Raw genomic sequence first — 15323 nt, 5'->3', positions numbered from 1 at the left:
AGGCGTCTGTGCTGATTTTGTTCATTTAAAGTCAATCAAAAGAACAGAGGGCCATAAACTGAATGAATTCCTTCATTGATAACTATTAGGAACTATAGATTTATAGTACTATACTAGTATTGTTATTCCAATTTTATTTTATTTAAATGCATAATTTGTTATCTTAGTTAAAATTATTTTTTTAATACATTTTTAACTATTTCCATGAAACTTTTGCTAATTGTAGCTGCCTAATTGGGCCAAAATTACTGGTCCCAATGTGTCCCAGTTAACCAGAATCCAGTCTATATTTAATGTATGGCCCTGTGCTACTTCTGCAAAAGAACAAATTTTGTGATATATGTTAGAGCTAATAAATCTGATTCTGTTTTGAGGTGGGCAAATGAATCAGCTGTATCTCGAAATGACGACTTTGTTATGAAGAGTAGATGTATCTGAGGCAAAGTTTTCTGCCTTGGTGGTGGTTGGTCGCCCTTTTGTGAAACTCAGAATCAAAGCAAGTCTGCAAGATGAATTACAGCATGGAGCAAAAAAGTGTCTGTTCTGACAGCAATCCAAGTGAAATAAATGCAAGCCTTAAGCAACACACACAAAATGCAGGAGGAACTCAGGAGGTCAGGCAGCCTCTGTGGAAATGCATAAACAGTCAAGGTTTCAAGCCGAGACCCTTCACCCGGACTAGGAAGAAAGAGGGACATAAGCTGACAAGCTGAAAGATGATGGGTGAATCTCGGTGGGTGGTGAGGGGATGAAGTAAGAAGCTGGGAGGTGATGAGTAGAAAAGGCAATCTGATGGGAGAGTGGACCATAGGAGAAAGGGAAGGAGGAGGGGCACTGGGGGATGTGAAGGGCAGGTGATAAGAGGTAGGAGGCCAGAGTGGGGAATTGAAGGAGAAGGGGAAAATTGCTGGAAATTGAAGAAATTGATGGTCATGCCATTAGGTTGGAGGCTATCTAGATGGAACCTGAGAGGGAAGAGTGGACTCGATATGGCAGAAGAAGAGGCCATGGACTGACATTTCAGAATGGGGATAGGAATTGAAATGGTTGGCCACTGGGAAATCCAGCTTTTTGCTGATGGAGCGGATGTGCTCAACAAAGTGGTTCCCCAATCTACATAGTCTCAACACTGTAGGGGAGATCACATCAGGAACACCGAATATAGTAGATGACCCCCACAGATTCGCAGGTGAAGTGTTGCCTCACCTGGAAGGATTGTTTGGGGTCCTGAATGGAGATGAGGAAGGGGGTGAATGGCAGGTGTAGCACTTCTGTTTGTAGGTGTATGTGCCAGTAAGGAGATAGTGAGGAGGGATGAATTGACAAGGGAATCAGAGGGAGTAATCCCTGTGGAAAGTGGAAGACTTGGGGAGGGGATGTAAAATATTTGGCGGTAGATTCAAGGTGAAAATGGTGTAAGTTGTGGAGAATGTGTGTTGGGTGCATTTTCCGCCAGCCTCTGCTTTCAACTCAGGATGTCTTGTGTTTGTAAACACAAACCTTGATGGTTAGCAGCAATAGTTTTATACCAAGAGCCGATCTACTGCTTTGTATCATGATTCAGTAGGTTGAAGCCCAAGGAAGAGAGAGGAATTTAACAATCCTTAAAATTTAAGCTACCAAGATAATGCTTGAGCCAATGTATGGACCAAATTCCTTAATTGCCATTTGACTTCATCGTTGTTTTGTTATACTTGATTAATAATTTGACTTGCTTTGAATGCTCAACAGGATACTACAGGTGGTGCCTCCTCCAAAAATGTCCCTGTTGATTTTTTTTACGGATTAGGGAGAGTGTTATCGAAGTAGACAGTTTGAATATTATCATTCAATAGAATTATGCGTTGTTACATGCCTAGTTATGGCACAGTCTTTCTCAGCAGTGTTCCTCCCCGCCCACACACTCTGTCCAGATTTGTATGTGAGTAATGGTATTGCAATTTTTCTTATACCCCAGCAAACAACTGTTTTTCATCTGGAGAAACAATATGAAAGAATATTATTATTCCTAGCTCTTTGGCTTTCACCCATAGAAGTATTGAGGCCTAATAACTTGTTACTGGCCTGGAAGTCGCTTAAAACCAGTTTTTGGTGGAGAATATTCACAGGCCAGTTGTTAAACTCATTGGAGGGCTTAAATACAAGGCATTATGCATTTGTATTGGAAGTGATCATCTACCCAAATTTAGTTACAATAAAGATAGCTTTGCTGTTTTTAAATTGACTGCAATTGTAAACATCAGAATTGCTTGCCTCAGACTGCTTAATGTGATGGTAAAAAATCTTTGTGTAGTTGCCTCACTTTTTAGATATTTCTGATTATTATAGTTAGTGACTAATATAGGACTTTTATTTCTTGTTATTTTATTTGGAGATACAGCATGGTAACGGGCCCTTCTGGCCTGAATGAACCTATGCTGCTTAGTCACACCATATGACCTTCAACCAGCAGGTCTTTGGAATGATGGAGCAAACGTGAGCACCTGGAGGAAAGCCCACGCAGTTGTGGGGAAAACATCCAAACTCCTGACAGACAGCAGCAGGAATTCAGCCTGTATCGTTGGTGCTGTAATGGCGTTACCATAACTACTAACTACTGCTTCAAGAGTAAATGTCAATTGTTCTGTGCAGTTGTCAGCCAACTTTTTCTGTTCAGTGATTAATTAATTTTTGGTTTTAAAAAGTTAGATGCCATTGTTTTCACATAACTGTGAAAATTAAATTTATGGCATTGACCATAAGTGTAAAAGCTCTTAAAGAAAATTAATTGGTTGATGAGATGGTAAAGGTCAGGACCTTGTGTTTGAAGAGAAAATTTGCCCTTTGGTGTATTCAGTTTATTGATCAAAACTGACCTAATTGATTATCATTCAAAGGTAATTAACTTTAAGGTTTTGCATCTAATGGCATCCTCAGGCAGAAGGATTAGTACTGAATGCAATTTTTTGTATAGATATTAGAATTTTGCTTTTTTGTTAATTTTCCCCATTGCCATTCTTTGCTTGGCTTTGTGTATGTTGATAATAGCTACCAGCCAGTGGTGGTCTTAACCTGAGTTTAGCTTGTGGGTATGTGCTTCTCTCACAGGATATTGATTTTGGAGTGAATACCCTATTTGAAAGCTCTGGATTACAGCTTTGGACTGGCAGTTGTATAGCATCATTGAACAAACTTCCCATGTCACTGCAAGGAGCATTTTCTAATAAAAATTACCTAGAGCAGATAGGAAATACTTGGACATATGAGCAGAAAAAAATGATGAAAATGATGGCTTTGAGAAAAGGAATGGCAAAGTAAACTTTTCATTTTGTTACCAACCATTAACTGATGCATAGGATGTGGTTTGCTTTGGCTCGATATTGTACATTTTTATAGTGAGAAAGGTTAGAAGGGTTGTGTTTTGGGATATTGTTTGGCAGTGATGGGGATGGAAATGTTGGTTAATGTTCACTTTTGTGGTTGGTACTGTTATAGTATGAATTGGCTTGCTAATTGCTGATTGGATTTGAGGATCATCTATTCTGGAAAGGCAGTCTATGATAAATGAGCTGTTAATTCCAGAAAGCAAAATTGTTAGTCTCCCATTTTTGTATTGATAGCTTCTTAAGTCAACTGGATGTCTTGCTTAGACTGCAGCTATGTTTTTGTTACTTCAATATTTTGAAGATTAGCTATTGATGTTTTGTCTAATAGCCAAGTATAAGAGTATTTAATTGCATTCTTGAGAACCAATTACTTTTTAATCTTGATGTCACTGAAGTACAAGGTGTACATTTCTGGCAATTCTAGACCATCTTGAGTCTGATGTTTACAATGCTAATAATGTGCTCCTGAGTGTTTAATGCTACTAAATGCTAATGATGCTAATCCTATTTAATCATTGTCATATGCAATCAGAACCTCACCTGAAGAAAGCAAAAAGCTTTTCAACATTGACTAGAAATAAATTGAAAGCCCCAGAAAGGAATATTTACAAAGTAAATCTTTAATAAGTTATCATAATTAGCTGCAGAGATGTATAGTGTCTTTACAAGCTCGGTTTAATTCATTGAACAAACTTTTGGCAAATTCTTCACTGACAAAGCATCCTTTGCACACCTGTACCCATTCCAGGATGAAGCCTGGAAGGAACCAATCCTACCAAATCTCCAGGGTATATAGTTTCATAATATTTTTTGTGGTCATTACCGATACCATTGTATTGTGTATCTTGGGTTACAGTAGTCCGAGTCAAAAATTCATGTATTTAAATGTCAGTTGCTAGACTTGAACACAAAACCCAATTTTGTTCTCCAATGCAGTGCTAGGGTATGCAGTATCCTAGCATAACTCTTACAGCACCATCTGTAAGATCAGGGTTTGATTCCTGTTGCTGTCTGTACGGGAGTTTGTATATTCTCTCCATGACCGCGTGGGTTTCTTCCGATGCTTTGGTTTCCTTCCAAATTTTAAAAAAGCATGTTGTTAGGGTTATTGAGTTGTGGGCATGCTGTGTTGTTGCCAGAAATGTGGACTTGTGGACTTCCTCCTGCACAATCCTTGCTGATGTGATTTTGATGCAAATGATACATTTCACTGTATGCTCCAATGTAGCTATGATAAATAAAGCTTATCTCTTTAATCTCCTACTGTGAGAAATGTCATTGTTGTCATCATCTTTCATCTGTTCTCTTGAGTATATGCAAATTCTCATGGCTTATTTTGAAACGCATGGGCAAAATTTGCAGTACCCTTAGCAATGTTTGTTTTTCTACATTAGATAAAACTATTTTTAGTTGTCATTATTGCATTGCTGCTTATAGGAGCTTGCCATTTGCAAATTAGCCATCATGTTTTTCACATAACAGTGATGCCACTCCAATTGTGTTTTGAATACAGGTTTCCCCCGCCATCCAAACGTAGAGCGTTCCTATGAAACGGTTCGTAAGCCAGAATGTTGTAAAGCGGAGAAGCAATTACCATTTATTCATATGGGAAAATTTTGTGAGCGTTTGCAGACCCAAAAATAACCTACCAAATCTTGCCAAATAACACATAAAACCTAAAATAACAGTAACATATACCGGAATTGGGAAAGCATGGAGCACACTGATGATGGTGTGTTAGACTTGTCAGAGTTTGGGTGGTGCGGTGGCCCCCACCCTCCAGGCTGCCGAGTGATACATTGCTGCGAAGCATGTAGTGGTAGTGCGGTAGCCGGGACGCATCCAGCACATCTTTAAGAAAAAAGCAGAAATAAACATGCTAATTAATTAGGTGTCGCCCGGCATGTAATTGTCTGCCCGGATCAATGTCGATTGTGTCGCCTCTGATCTGGGCTGACAATTACGTGTCGGGCGGCACCTAATTAATTAGCGTGTTTATTTTGACTTTTTTGTTAAAGATGTGCTGTGTGCCTCCCGGCTACCTTTGCATTCTCCGCGAATCGGTATCTGTCCGCAGCCTGGGTGTTGGGGTGGTGGGACACTGGGGTGTCATCTCATTGTCTATTTCCATTAGGGCAGACAGCTCATCTTCTCCTATGACTGCCCGCCTCGATGTCGAAGGTCGAGGTTCGTCGTCTGCTGTGGCTGATGTGGAAGGCTTGCTTGACTGCTGACCCTCGCGCATTTTTAGATCATACAGTTCTTTGTAAGCACTCAAACCATCCTGCAAATATCCCCTAAACCGACGTACCCTTTCAAAATTAAAGTCATACTTTATCATTACTCATTCGATTTCGATTGTTATCTTTTCCTCTTCCAATTGCATCAGTTCTTCATTTATCAGTTCTTGGTCATGGGATGCCAAAACCTCTTCAACGTCATCTTCGTCAGCTTCCACAAGCCAAACTCACTTAGTCCTTACTTCGTTCACTACGATCAAAATGCTTAATTATGTCTAGTTTTACGCTAAGTGTAACACCCTTACGAGCTCTTTCAGGCTTTTCCGGTACCATAGAAAACATCTTGCAAACAGCTGCTTAAAGACACATGTTTAAGCAACGCTGGCGAGAATGCAGTTCCGAATCCAGGGGAGAGTGGCTGCTAGGGGCGCACGCTTATTTTTTTCGCACGCTGCCTTTCTTCGTAACAGTGAAAACACCTTCTGTTAGCGAAAACATGGTACTAATGTAGGCCTTTCGTAACAGTAAGGTTTTGTAAAGCGAACGTTGGAAAAGCGGGGGATGCCTGTATAGTGTTTTGGAATTGTAAAAGGGATATAAAAGTTGTGATGTCAGTGTAAGTCCTTATATCTAAATACAAATGTTCTGGTATCCTTGTAGACCTTTAAGAATAATTTCAGGCAGTTGGAGGATCAGATTACATTTTATTTTGAAAATCTGGAAATTTGTTTTTTTTTTAAAGTTTGTGTGCATGTATCCTATTTTGATAGAGCAGTTATAGCAGATGACATTCAAATTAATGATAGCGGGTCCACAGTTCTATCACCTCTTGGAACTTTTTGCAATATTATTTCTGTCTGAGATGTCAATAAAAGAGGAAAAAAATCTGTGGTGGTTTAGTTTTGGAGAACTGGTGGTAGCTTGAACCATGTTCTAGCCCAGAGAGGGAAGTTGAGAGGAGTCCTGCAAGTTGTCACTGACTTGTTCCATTTGATCTATTTTAGGAGTATGCTTTTCTTTGTAAGTTTGCAGTCTCTCAATTTTTGATTTTTAAAAAAAATCAAAACTGGTTGTAAAACAGTAGGCATGTTTAACCATGGATAGCAATGATCATCTCCCACCAATTCTCATCCCTCAGTCAGAAGTCATCAACTCCATTTTGGGCTGTAATGCCATAGACTTGAGTTAATTCGCATAACTGGACCTGCTTGTAAGAAAGGACATGCTAATAATGAGACATGACAGTGGATGGTCCTGAGGTTTCTTGTGTTTAACAATAATAGTGGTAGCTGAAATGCAGCAATTTTTTTTTCAGGAATGTTATTGGTCAGTGAATTGCAAGGGATAAGCTCGGGCAGCATGGTAATGTGAAGCTATTACAGCGCTAGTGATCCAGGTTTGATTCCTGTCACTGTCTGTAAGGAGTTCACACATTCTCCCCATGACTTTGTGGGTTTCCTCCCACATTCAAAAAACATATGGGTTAGTAGGTTACAGTGTAATTGGCTGGCTTGGGCTTGTTGGTTCGAAGGGCTTGTTACCGCATAGTACCTCTAAATAAAAAAGATAAATTAACTGGTTCATTTTTGAAACTGCCCCATAGAATAATGTCAACAGTGTGAAAGGACAGATCAGACTTGATTTAATGTCTGATCCAAAAGGCAGTGAAGGCAGCACTTGGTGTAGTGAATGTCACCATTGTGCTAGAATTGGCCAGAACTTTGTTTTCAAGTGTCTGGAGTGTGTATTTGGGGTTTGGCAGTCCAGTGCTTTACTCTGCTAGGTAGATGGATGTTTTTTGGGTGACAAATGAGCTTGCAACCATCTAATCCAGTTTTATCTTTTGTTCTTTATTCAGGGAACAGATTCATTTATTTATTACATGTGCGGTACATGGAAACATTCAGTGAAATGTGTAGTTTGTTTTAACAACCAACGTAACCTGAGGGTTTGCTGGGGCAACCTGCAGGTATTGCCTGTGCTAACATAGCATGCTCACCATGTTTGAAGAACATACACGCAACAGAATATCAGCAAAGCAAGCCCCTTACTCCCTCGCACTTGCAGTCTCAATAATAAGCCTTCAGCTGCTAGCATAATCACTTTTTTGATCTCCTGTATAGCATTAGAGGTTTTCTTGGGCATAAAATTTAAAGCTGACATAATCATATGCAATCCCAATCGAACCCAAGCCCAAAGAATTTAAACATTGTCATAGTATTCTAAATGCAGCAGTGAATTTTTAGAAATGGGGATTGCACAGTGAATTGAAGGAATTATTAACTGGCTCATGTTTGAAACAATCCCAAAGAATGTCATTCATGTACTTAGTGGCATTCTGGTGGGCACAAATGGGGAGGCTAGGCGCTACTTGAAACCACTCAGCTTCTAATTGAGAAACGTGAAGTATCCCCTCCACAATCTAACAAATAGCTTCCTTATTTAATGCTACTTCTCAAATTCTGAGGGTGCAATGGGCTTTTGATTCACTGATGTAACATTCAAGATTGTGCTTTGTATTTGTCAGTACACAAGTGTAAAGGGGACCAAAATGATTTCTACTTCGGATCTGATGCAGCACACAAAATGCACAATAAGCATAAAAGAACACATGAGAAACACGAATTCATAAGATTAACTTGTGTTCTTAGTCTGATTGTACGTATGTAACGTGATTCTAGGTAGAGGGGTATCTGTGCATAACGTGATTCTGACAGGAAATGATAGTCATGGTGGGATAGGTGGGTTGATGAGTGGAGATGTTGATCAGCCTGTTGGCTTGGGGGAAGTAACTGCTTTTGAGTCTGGTGGTCCTGGTGTGGATGCTGCGTAGCTTCCTCCCTGATGGGACTGGGACAAATAGTCCGCAAGAGCAGGGTGGATGGGATTGGTCCTTCATGACCTTGCTGGCTTTTTTCCAGCACCTGCCTGTGTATATATGTCCTTGAAGGCAGGTAGGCTTGTATCAGTGACATGTTGAACAGTTTTAGCTATCCGTCGTAGAGCCCTCCTGGCTGCCGCAGTGCAGTTCCCATACCACTCCGTGATGCAGCATGTTAGGAATCTCCCCAATGCACTCCTGTAGAAGGTACTGAGTATTGATGCGTGTAGTCGTAGCTGTCTCCCTCCTCCCCAGAAAGCACCTTGGTCCTAGTTCTGAAACTGTCAGCTGCAGCTTAGCCATGTATTATGCACGTCAGCTCTGGCAGTTGCTGCAGGCCATTATTTCCTCCAAAGCAAAACTTAATATCATGAATGGCAGTGTTGCTTCTCTCGCAGTTGAACTCAATGCTTTTTATCCATACTTTGAAAGGGAAAATTAAACTACATTTATGCGAATAGAAACATAGAAAATAGGTGCAGGAGTAGGCCATTCGGCCCTTCGAGCCTGCACCGCCATTTATTATGATCATGGCTGATCATCCAACTCAGAACCCAGCCTTCCCTCCATACCCCCTGATCCCTGTAGCCACAAGAGCCATATCTAACTTCCTTTTAAACATAGCTAATGAACTGGCCTCAACAGTTTGCTGTGGCAGAGAATTCCACAGATTCACCACTCTCTGTGTGAAGAAGTTTTTCCTAATCTCGGTCCTAAAAGGCTTCCCCTCTATCCTCAAACTGTGACCCCTCGTTCTGGACCTCCCCAACATCGGGAACAATCTTCCTGCATCTAGCCTGTCCAATCCCTTTAGGATCTTATACGTTTCAATCAGATCCCCCCTCAATCTTCTAAATTCCAACGAGTACAAGCCCAGTTCATCCAGTCTTTCTTCATATGAAAGACCTGCCATCCCAGGAATCAATCTGGTGAACCTTCTTTGTACTCCCTCTATGGAAAAGATGTCTTTCCTCAGATTAGGGGACCAAAACTGCACACAATACTCCAGGTGTGGTCTCACCAAGGCCTTGTACAACTGCAGTAGTACCTCCCTGCTCCTGTACTCAAATCCTCTCGCTATAAATGCCAGCATACCGTTCGCCTTTTTCACCGCCTGCTGTACCTGCATGCCCACTTTCAATGACTGGTGTATAATGACACCCAGGTCTCGTTGCACCTCCCCTTTTCCTAATCGGCCACCATTCAGATAATAATCTGTTTTCCTATTTTTGCCACCAAAGTGGATAACTTCACATTTATCCACATTAAATTGCATCTGCCATGAGTTTGCCCACTCACCCAACCTATCCAAGTCACCCTGCATCCTCTTAGCATCCTCCTCACTGCTAACACTGCCACCCAGCTTCGTGTCATCCGCAAACTTGGAGATGCTGCATTTAATTCCCTCATCCAAGTCATTAATATATATTGTAAACAACTGGGGTCCCAGCACTGAGCCTTGCGGTACCCCACTAGTCACCGCAATGTTTGTGATCTGTCTTTGACACCAATGTCAGAACATCTTTCAAGAGGGTGAACCCTTGCAAAGCGTCAACCCCTGATGGTGTACCTGGTAGAGCTCTGAAAACCTGAGTCAACCAACTGGCGGGAGTGTTCAAGGACATTTTCAATCTCTCACTGCTGTAGTCGGAGGTTCCAACCTGCTTCAAAAGGGCAACAATCATAAACAGTGCCCAAGAAGAGCAGATGAGCTGCTTCAATAATTATTGCCCAGTGGCACTCTCATCCTCTGTGATGAAGTGCTTTCAGAGGCTGGTCCTGGCCAGAATCAACTCTTGCCTAAACAAGAACCTGGATCCACTGCAATTTGCCTATTGCCACGATAGGTATAGAGCAAATGTAATCTCACTGGCTCTACACTCGGCCTTGGATCACCTGTACAATAGGAGTATTTGTGTCAGGCTGCTGTTTACTGACTACAGCTCAGCGTTCAACACAATCATGCTCTCAGATCTAATCAAAAAGCTCTAAAACTTGGGTTCTGTACTTCCCTCTGCAACTGGATCCTTGACTTCCTCATTGGGAGACCATAGTCTTTGCTGACTGGAAATAACATCTCTTCCTCACTAACAGTCAACACTGGCCGTACCTCAAGGATGTGTGCTTAGCGCACTGCGCTGCTCTCTTTTCACCCATGATTGTGTGGCTAAGCGCAGCTCACACCCTCTATAAATTTGCCAATGACACAACTATTGGCAGAATTTCAGATGGAGACGAGGAGGTGAAAAGGAATGACAGATCAGGTTGAGTCGGGTCGGAGCAACACCGTGCACTCATCGTCAGTAAAACCAAGGTACTGAATGTGGACTTCAGGAAGGAGAAGTCAAGGGAACACACACACTAGTCCTCATCGAGGGATCAGAAGTGGAAGAGGTGAGCAATTTCAAGTTTGGTATCAATATCTCTGACTTTCTGTCCTAGTCCCATCATATTGTGCAGTTGAGGGAAAAAGTAGGGCAGTGGCTATATTTGATTTGGAGTACATCACCAAGGATGCTGGCAGATTTCAACAGATGTACCATGGGGAGCATTCTAACTGGTTGCATCACCATCTGGTATGGAGGGGCCACTGCACAGGATTGGAAAGACCTGCAGAAGGTCACAGGCTCAGCAGCTGCATCATGGGTACCAGCCTCCCCCAGCATCGAGGACATCTTCAAAAGGTGATGCCTCAAGAAGGTGGCAACCATCAGGAAGGACCTCTACCACCCAGGACATGCCCTCTTAGAGTAATAGTCATAGCACAGAAACAGGCCCTTCAGCCCATCTGGTATGTGCCAAACCATTTAAACTGCTTCGTTCCGTCCACCTGCACCCGACCCATAACCATCTGTAAACCTACTATCCATGTATCTATCCAAATTTAAACATTGAAATCGAGCTCATGTGCACCACTTGCACTGGCAACTCATTCTACATTCTCACGACCCTCTGGGTGAAGAAGATTCCCCTCTTGTTTCCCTTAAACTTTTCACCTTTCACCCTTAACCAATTACCTTTTGCATTCAACCTCAGGGTAAATGTAAGCAGCATTTTCCACTATCTATACCCTTCATAATTCTGTATACCTCTATCAAATCACTCCTCGATTTTCTCTATTCCAAGGAATAAAGTCCAAACCTATTTAATTTTTCCTTATAACTCGAGTCCTCCAGTTCCGACAACATCCTTGTAAATTTTCTCTGTACTCTTTCAACTTTATTTGCATCTTTCCTGTAGGTAGGTGACCAAAACTACAGACGATACTCCAAATTAGGCCCCACCAATATCTTGTACAACTTCAACATAACATCCCATCTCCTGTACTCAGTACTTTGATTTATGAAGGCCAATGTGCTAAAAGCTTTCTTTATAATCCTATCTACCTGCAATGCCAGGTTCAACAAATTATGGATCTGTATTCCTAGATCCCGCTGTTGTACCACACTCCTCAGTGCTCTACTGTTCACTGTGTAAGACCTACCCTGGTTGATCCTACTGAAGTGCAACATCTCAACTTGTCTGCATCAATCTGCCAATTTTCAGCCCATTTTTCCAGCTGGTCCAGATCCCACTGCAAGCTCTGTTAGTCTTCGCTGTCCACAGCACCCCCAGTCTTTGTGTCATCCGGAAATTTGCTGATCAAGGTAACCACATTATTATCCAGATCATAGGTATAGATGACAAACAACAATGGACGCAGCACCAATTCCTGAGGCACTCTAGCAGTCGCAGGCTTTCAGTCAGAAGCAACCATCTTCTACCACTCTTTGGCTTTTCCAACAAAGCCAATGTCAAATCCACTTTACCACCTCATCGTGAATGCTGAGCGACTGAACCTTCCTGATTAACCTCCCATGCGGGACTTTGTCAAGTGCTTTGCTAATGTCCATTTAAACAAGAACCATTGCCTTGCCTTCAACTTTTCTGGTAACTTCCTCAAAAATCTCTAAGATTAGTTAACAATGACTTGCACGCACATAGCCATGCTGACAATCCCTACTCAGTCCCTGTCTGTCCAAATATTCGTATATCTGGTTCCTTAGAATACGTTAGAAACTTCCCCACTACTGATGCCAGGCTCGCCTGCCGGTAATTTCCTGGTTTATTTTTACAGCCTTTCTTTAACAGTGGAACAACATTAGCTGTCCTCTGGTACCTCATTTGTTGCTAAGGATGATTTAAAAATATTTCTGCTAGGTCCCCTGTGGTTTCTGCACTTGCCTCTCACAGGGCCCGAGGGAGCACCTTGATAGGTCCTGGGGATTTATCCACTAATTTGCCACTTTGCTACCATCAAGGAGGATATACAGGAACCTGAAGACACACACTCAATGTTTCAGGAAGAGCTTCTTGCCCTCTGCCATCAGATATCTGATTGGACAATGAACCCATGAGCACTTCCTCAGTATTTTTCCTCCTCTATTTGCACTACTTTTATTTTATCTGGTGTATATACTTATTGTAATTTATGGTTTTATGACTGTGTTGCAATGTACTGTTGCTGCAAAACATTAATGTGGAGTGATATTAAACCTGATTCAGATTGGGAATGGATGGGATTGCTGTACAGTTGAATTTTATTTTATAAAGACTTGAGAGTCTGCAGATGCTGGAAATCCAGAGCAACGTATACGAAATGCTGGAGGAACTCAACAGGTCAGGCAGCATCTATGGAGAGGAATAAAGAGTGAATGTTTCAGGCTGAAACCCAATCTCAGCCCGAAACATTTACTGTTTATTCCTCTCCGTAGATGCCTGACCTGTAGAGTTCTTCCAGCATTTTGTTCAAAGTCCAAAATTAGATTTATTACCAAAGTACATATATGTCACCATATACAGCCCTGAGATTTGTTTTCTTGCAGGACATGGCCTCAGGATTTGGTGGAATAGATTTAGGACCGATGAAGAGGAACTGCTTTTCACAGAGTGGTGAATCTGTGGAATTTTCTGTCCAATAAAGCAGTGGAGGCTACCTCAGTAAATATATTTAAGACAAGGTTGGATAGATTTTTGCGTAGTAGAGGAATTAAGAGTTATGGGGAAAAGGCAGTTAGGTGGAGATGAGTCCATGGCCAGATCAGTGATGAATCTTATATGGTGGAGCAGGCTCGATGGGCCAGATGGCCTACTCCTGCTCCTATTTTTTATGTTCTTATACTCAGTAACTCCAAGAATCATGGAATCTATGAAAGACTACACCCAAAAGGGCTGACAAACAGTCAATGTGCAAAAGACAACTGTGGGAGTATAGAAGAGAAAAAAAACAAATCAGCAATAAATCTCAAAAGCATAAGACAAAGAGTCTTGGAAAGTGTATCCATAGGTTGTGGAAACAGTTCAGTGAAGTTGAATGAAGTTATCCGCTCTGGTTCAAGAGCTTGGTGGTTAAGAATGTTGCTTTGAATTTTACTTTATTTCCTTTCTCTTTAATTTACAAAGGATCAGCATTTATAAATGAAGTCAGTGTGGCAATTAAATTGTTTGTTTATAAGGTGCTGATCCAAGGACTTGTACATTATTTTCAAAGTTAATCTGATTTAAACCCAACACAATATCCTGTCAGACTGCTTTTGGGCAGTCAGTTTCCAGGAAGCTAAGTTTTTAAAAAAAGTTTGTCATTTTGTAAGCCATGTGTTCAAATTCCAGTAATGGATATTCTGGGAAATCAGCACAGGAAATTGTAAAAATTTGCATTCAGGGATGCTGATTCATAGGTTTAGGTCACCCTTGGCTCACTCAATTTAAGAGCAAGAATATTTTGTCATAGTCTAGTTTTGTCAACTTTTAGTTGTAAGCTGACTCACTCCATATTTTCACCACCCCTTGTGTGGAAAAAGTTGCCGGTCAGATTTTTCCCCTTTCATCCTAAACCCATGCCCATCAATAACAACTCCTACTTTTGTGTCATCTGCAAACTTACTGATGAAGCAAGCATTTTCATCCAGATCACTTACATAACAAATAACGAGGGTGCCAACATCAGACCCTGTGGCACACCATTAGTCACTGGCCTCAATTCCAACAATCAACCTTCAACTTCTTCCTAACACTGAGCCAATTTTGAACTTGCTTATACACATAATTAAATAAAAACAAAAAAAAATGTTGGCCATAATGGAGTTTGGATATTACAAACAACGCTCACAAAATATTGGAGGATATCAGCCAGTCACGCTGTATCTATGGAGGTGAAAAACAGTTGGCGTTTTGGGCTGAGCTCCTTCATCAAGACTGGAAAGTAAGGTGGATGGAGGGGAGGGGGGAAGGAGTACACAAGCTGGCAGATAATGGGTGAGATCAGTGAGGAGGCAGGTGGGAGGGGCTAGGTGGAAGAGGTAAAGGACTGAAAAAGGAACAGTTATCTTAATCACTTCTGTATCTTATTGCCATCTGGCAGTGCAAATTGTTGAGAAAAAAAAAGGTCACCAGTGTCCTCTAACCTCCACTAATCACGTCAGTGTTGTGTGCAATGCAATATGATCGTCAGTGCAGTTTGTGTAAATCTATTTGAGAGACACCTTTCCCTTTTAGAAAAAAAACTGCCAAAGGCAATTTTAACCTAATTGATGGTTTAAAATAGGACTTCCTCACAGCTTCTCATTCTCCTTTGCCTCTTTTTTTAAACATCCTCCTTATAACTAACTGCTTTAAAGCCTTTAATCCACTCTTCAAATCTCCTTTTTCTGGATTAGCATCCAATTTTGTCTGGTCGTATCTTTTCGTTCTGTGATTTTTCTCAAATTACAATTTTTATAGCATCATTAACATTGTTTAAAAAAAACTCATTGCAGGAATGCATTTGAACAAAATTTCATTCTAAGCCTGATAAAGCAG

At 41.2% G+C, this 15323-nt stretch overlaps 1 protein-coding gene across 3 annotated transcripts in view; it reads left to right on the top strand.

Moving 5' to 3' along the window:
- The window catches only part of rnf19a (ring finger protein 19A, RBR E3 ubiquitin protein ligase), an 85343-nt gene that overhangs the window by 17831 nt on the left and 52189 nt on the right, over window positions 1-15323 (top strand). The window contains exon 2 of one of the 3 annotated variants that reach the window (XM_063055267.1): window positions 10707-10880. The exons of 1 other annotated variant lie outside the window; for it this stretch is intronic. The gene's annotated coding sequence lies outside the window, so the exon portion shown is untranslated. Of the gene's footprint in view, window positions 1-1901; window positions 1922-10706; window positions 10881-15323 lie in introns of those variants that run through there. One more of the 3 variants, XM_063055283.1, reaches the window with a different exon arrangement.

Source organism: Mobula hypostoma, chromosome 1 (genome assembly GCF_963921235.1).
Source record: "Mobula hypostoma chromosome 1, sMobHyp1.1, whole genome shotgun sequence".
NCBI classification, from domain to species: domain Eukaryota; kingdom Metazoa; phylum Chordata; class Chondrichthyes; order Myliobatiformes; family Myliobatidae; genus Mobula; species Mobula hypostoma.
The sequence above is the reverse complement of the archived record's forward strand: the minus strand, read 5'-3'. Positions and strand labels throughout refer to the sequence as shown.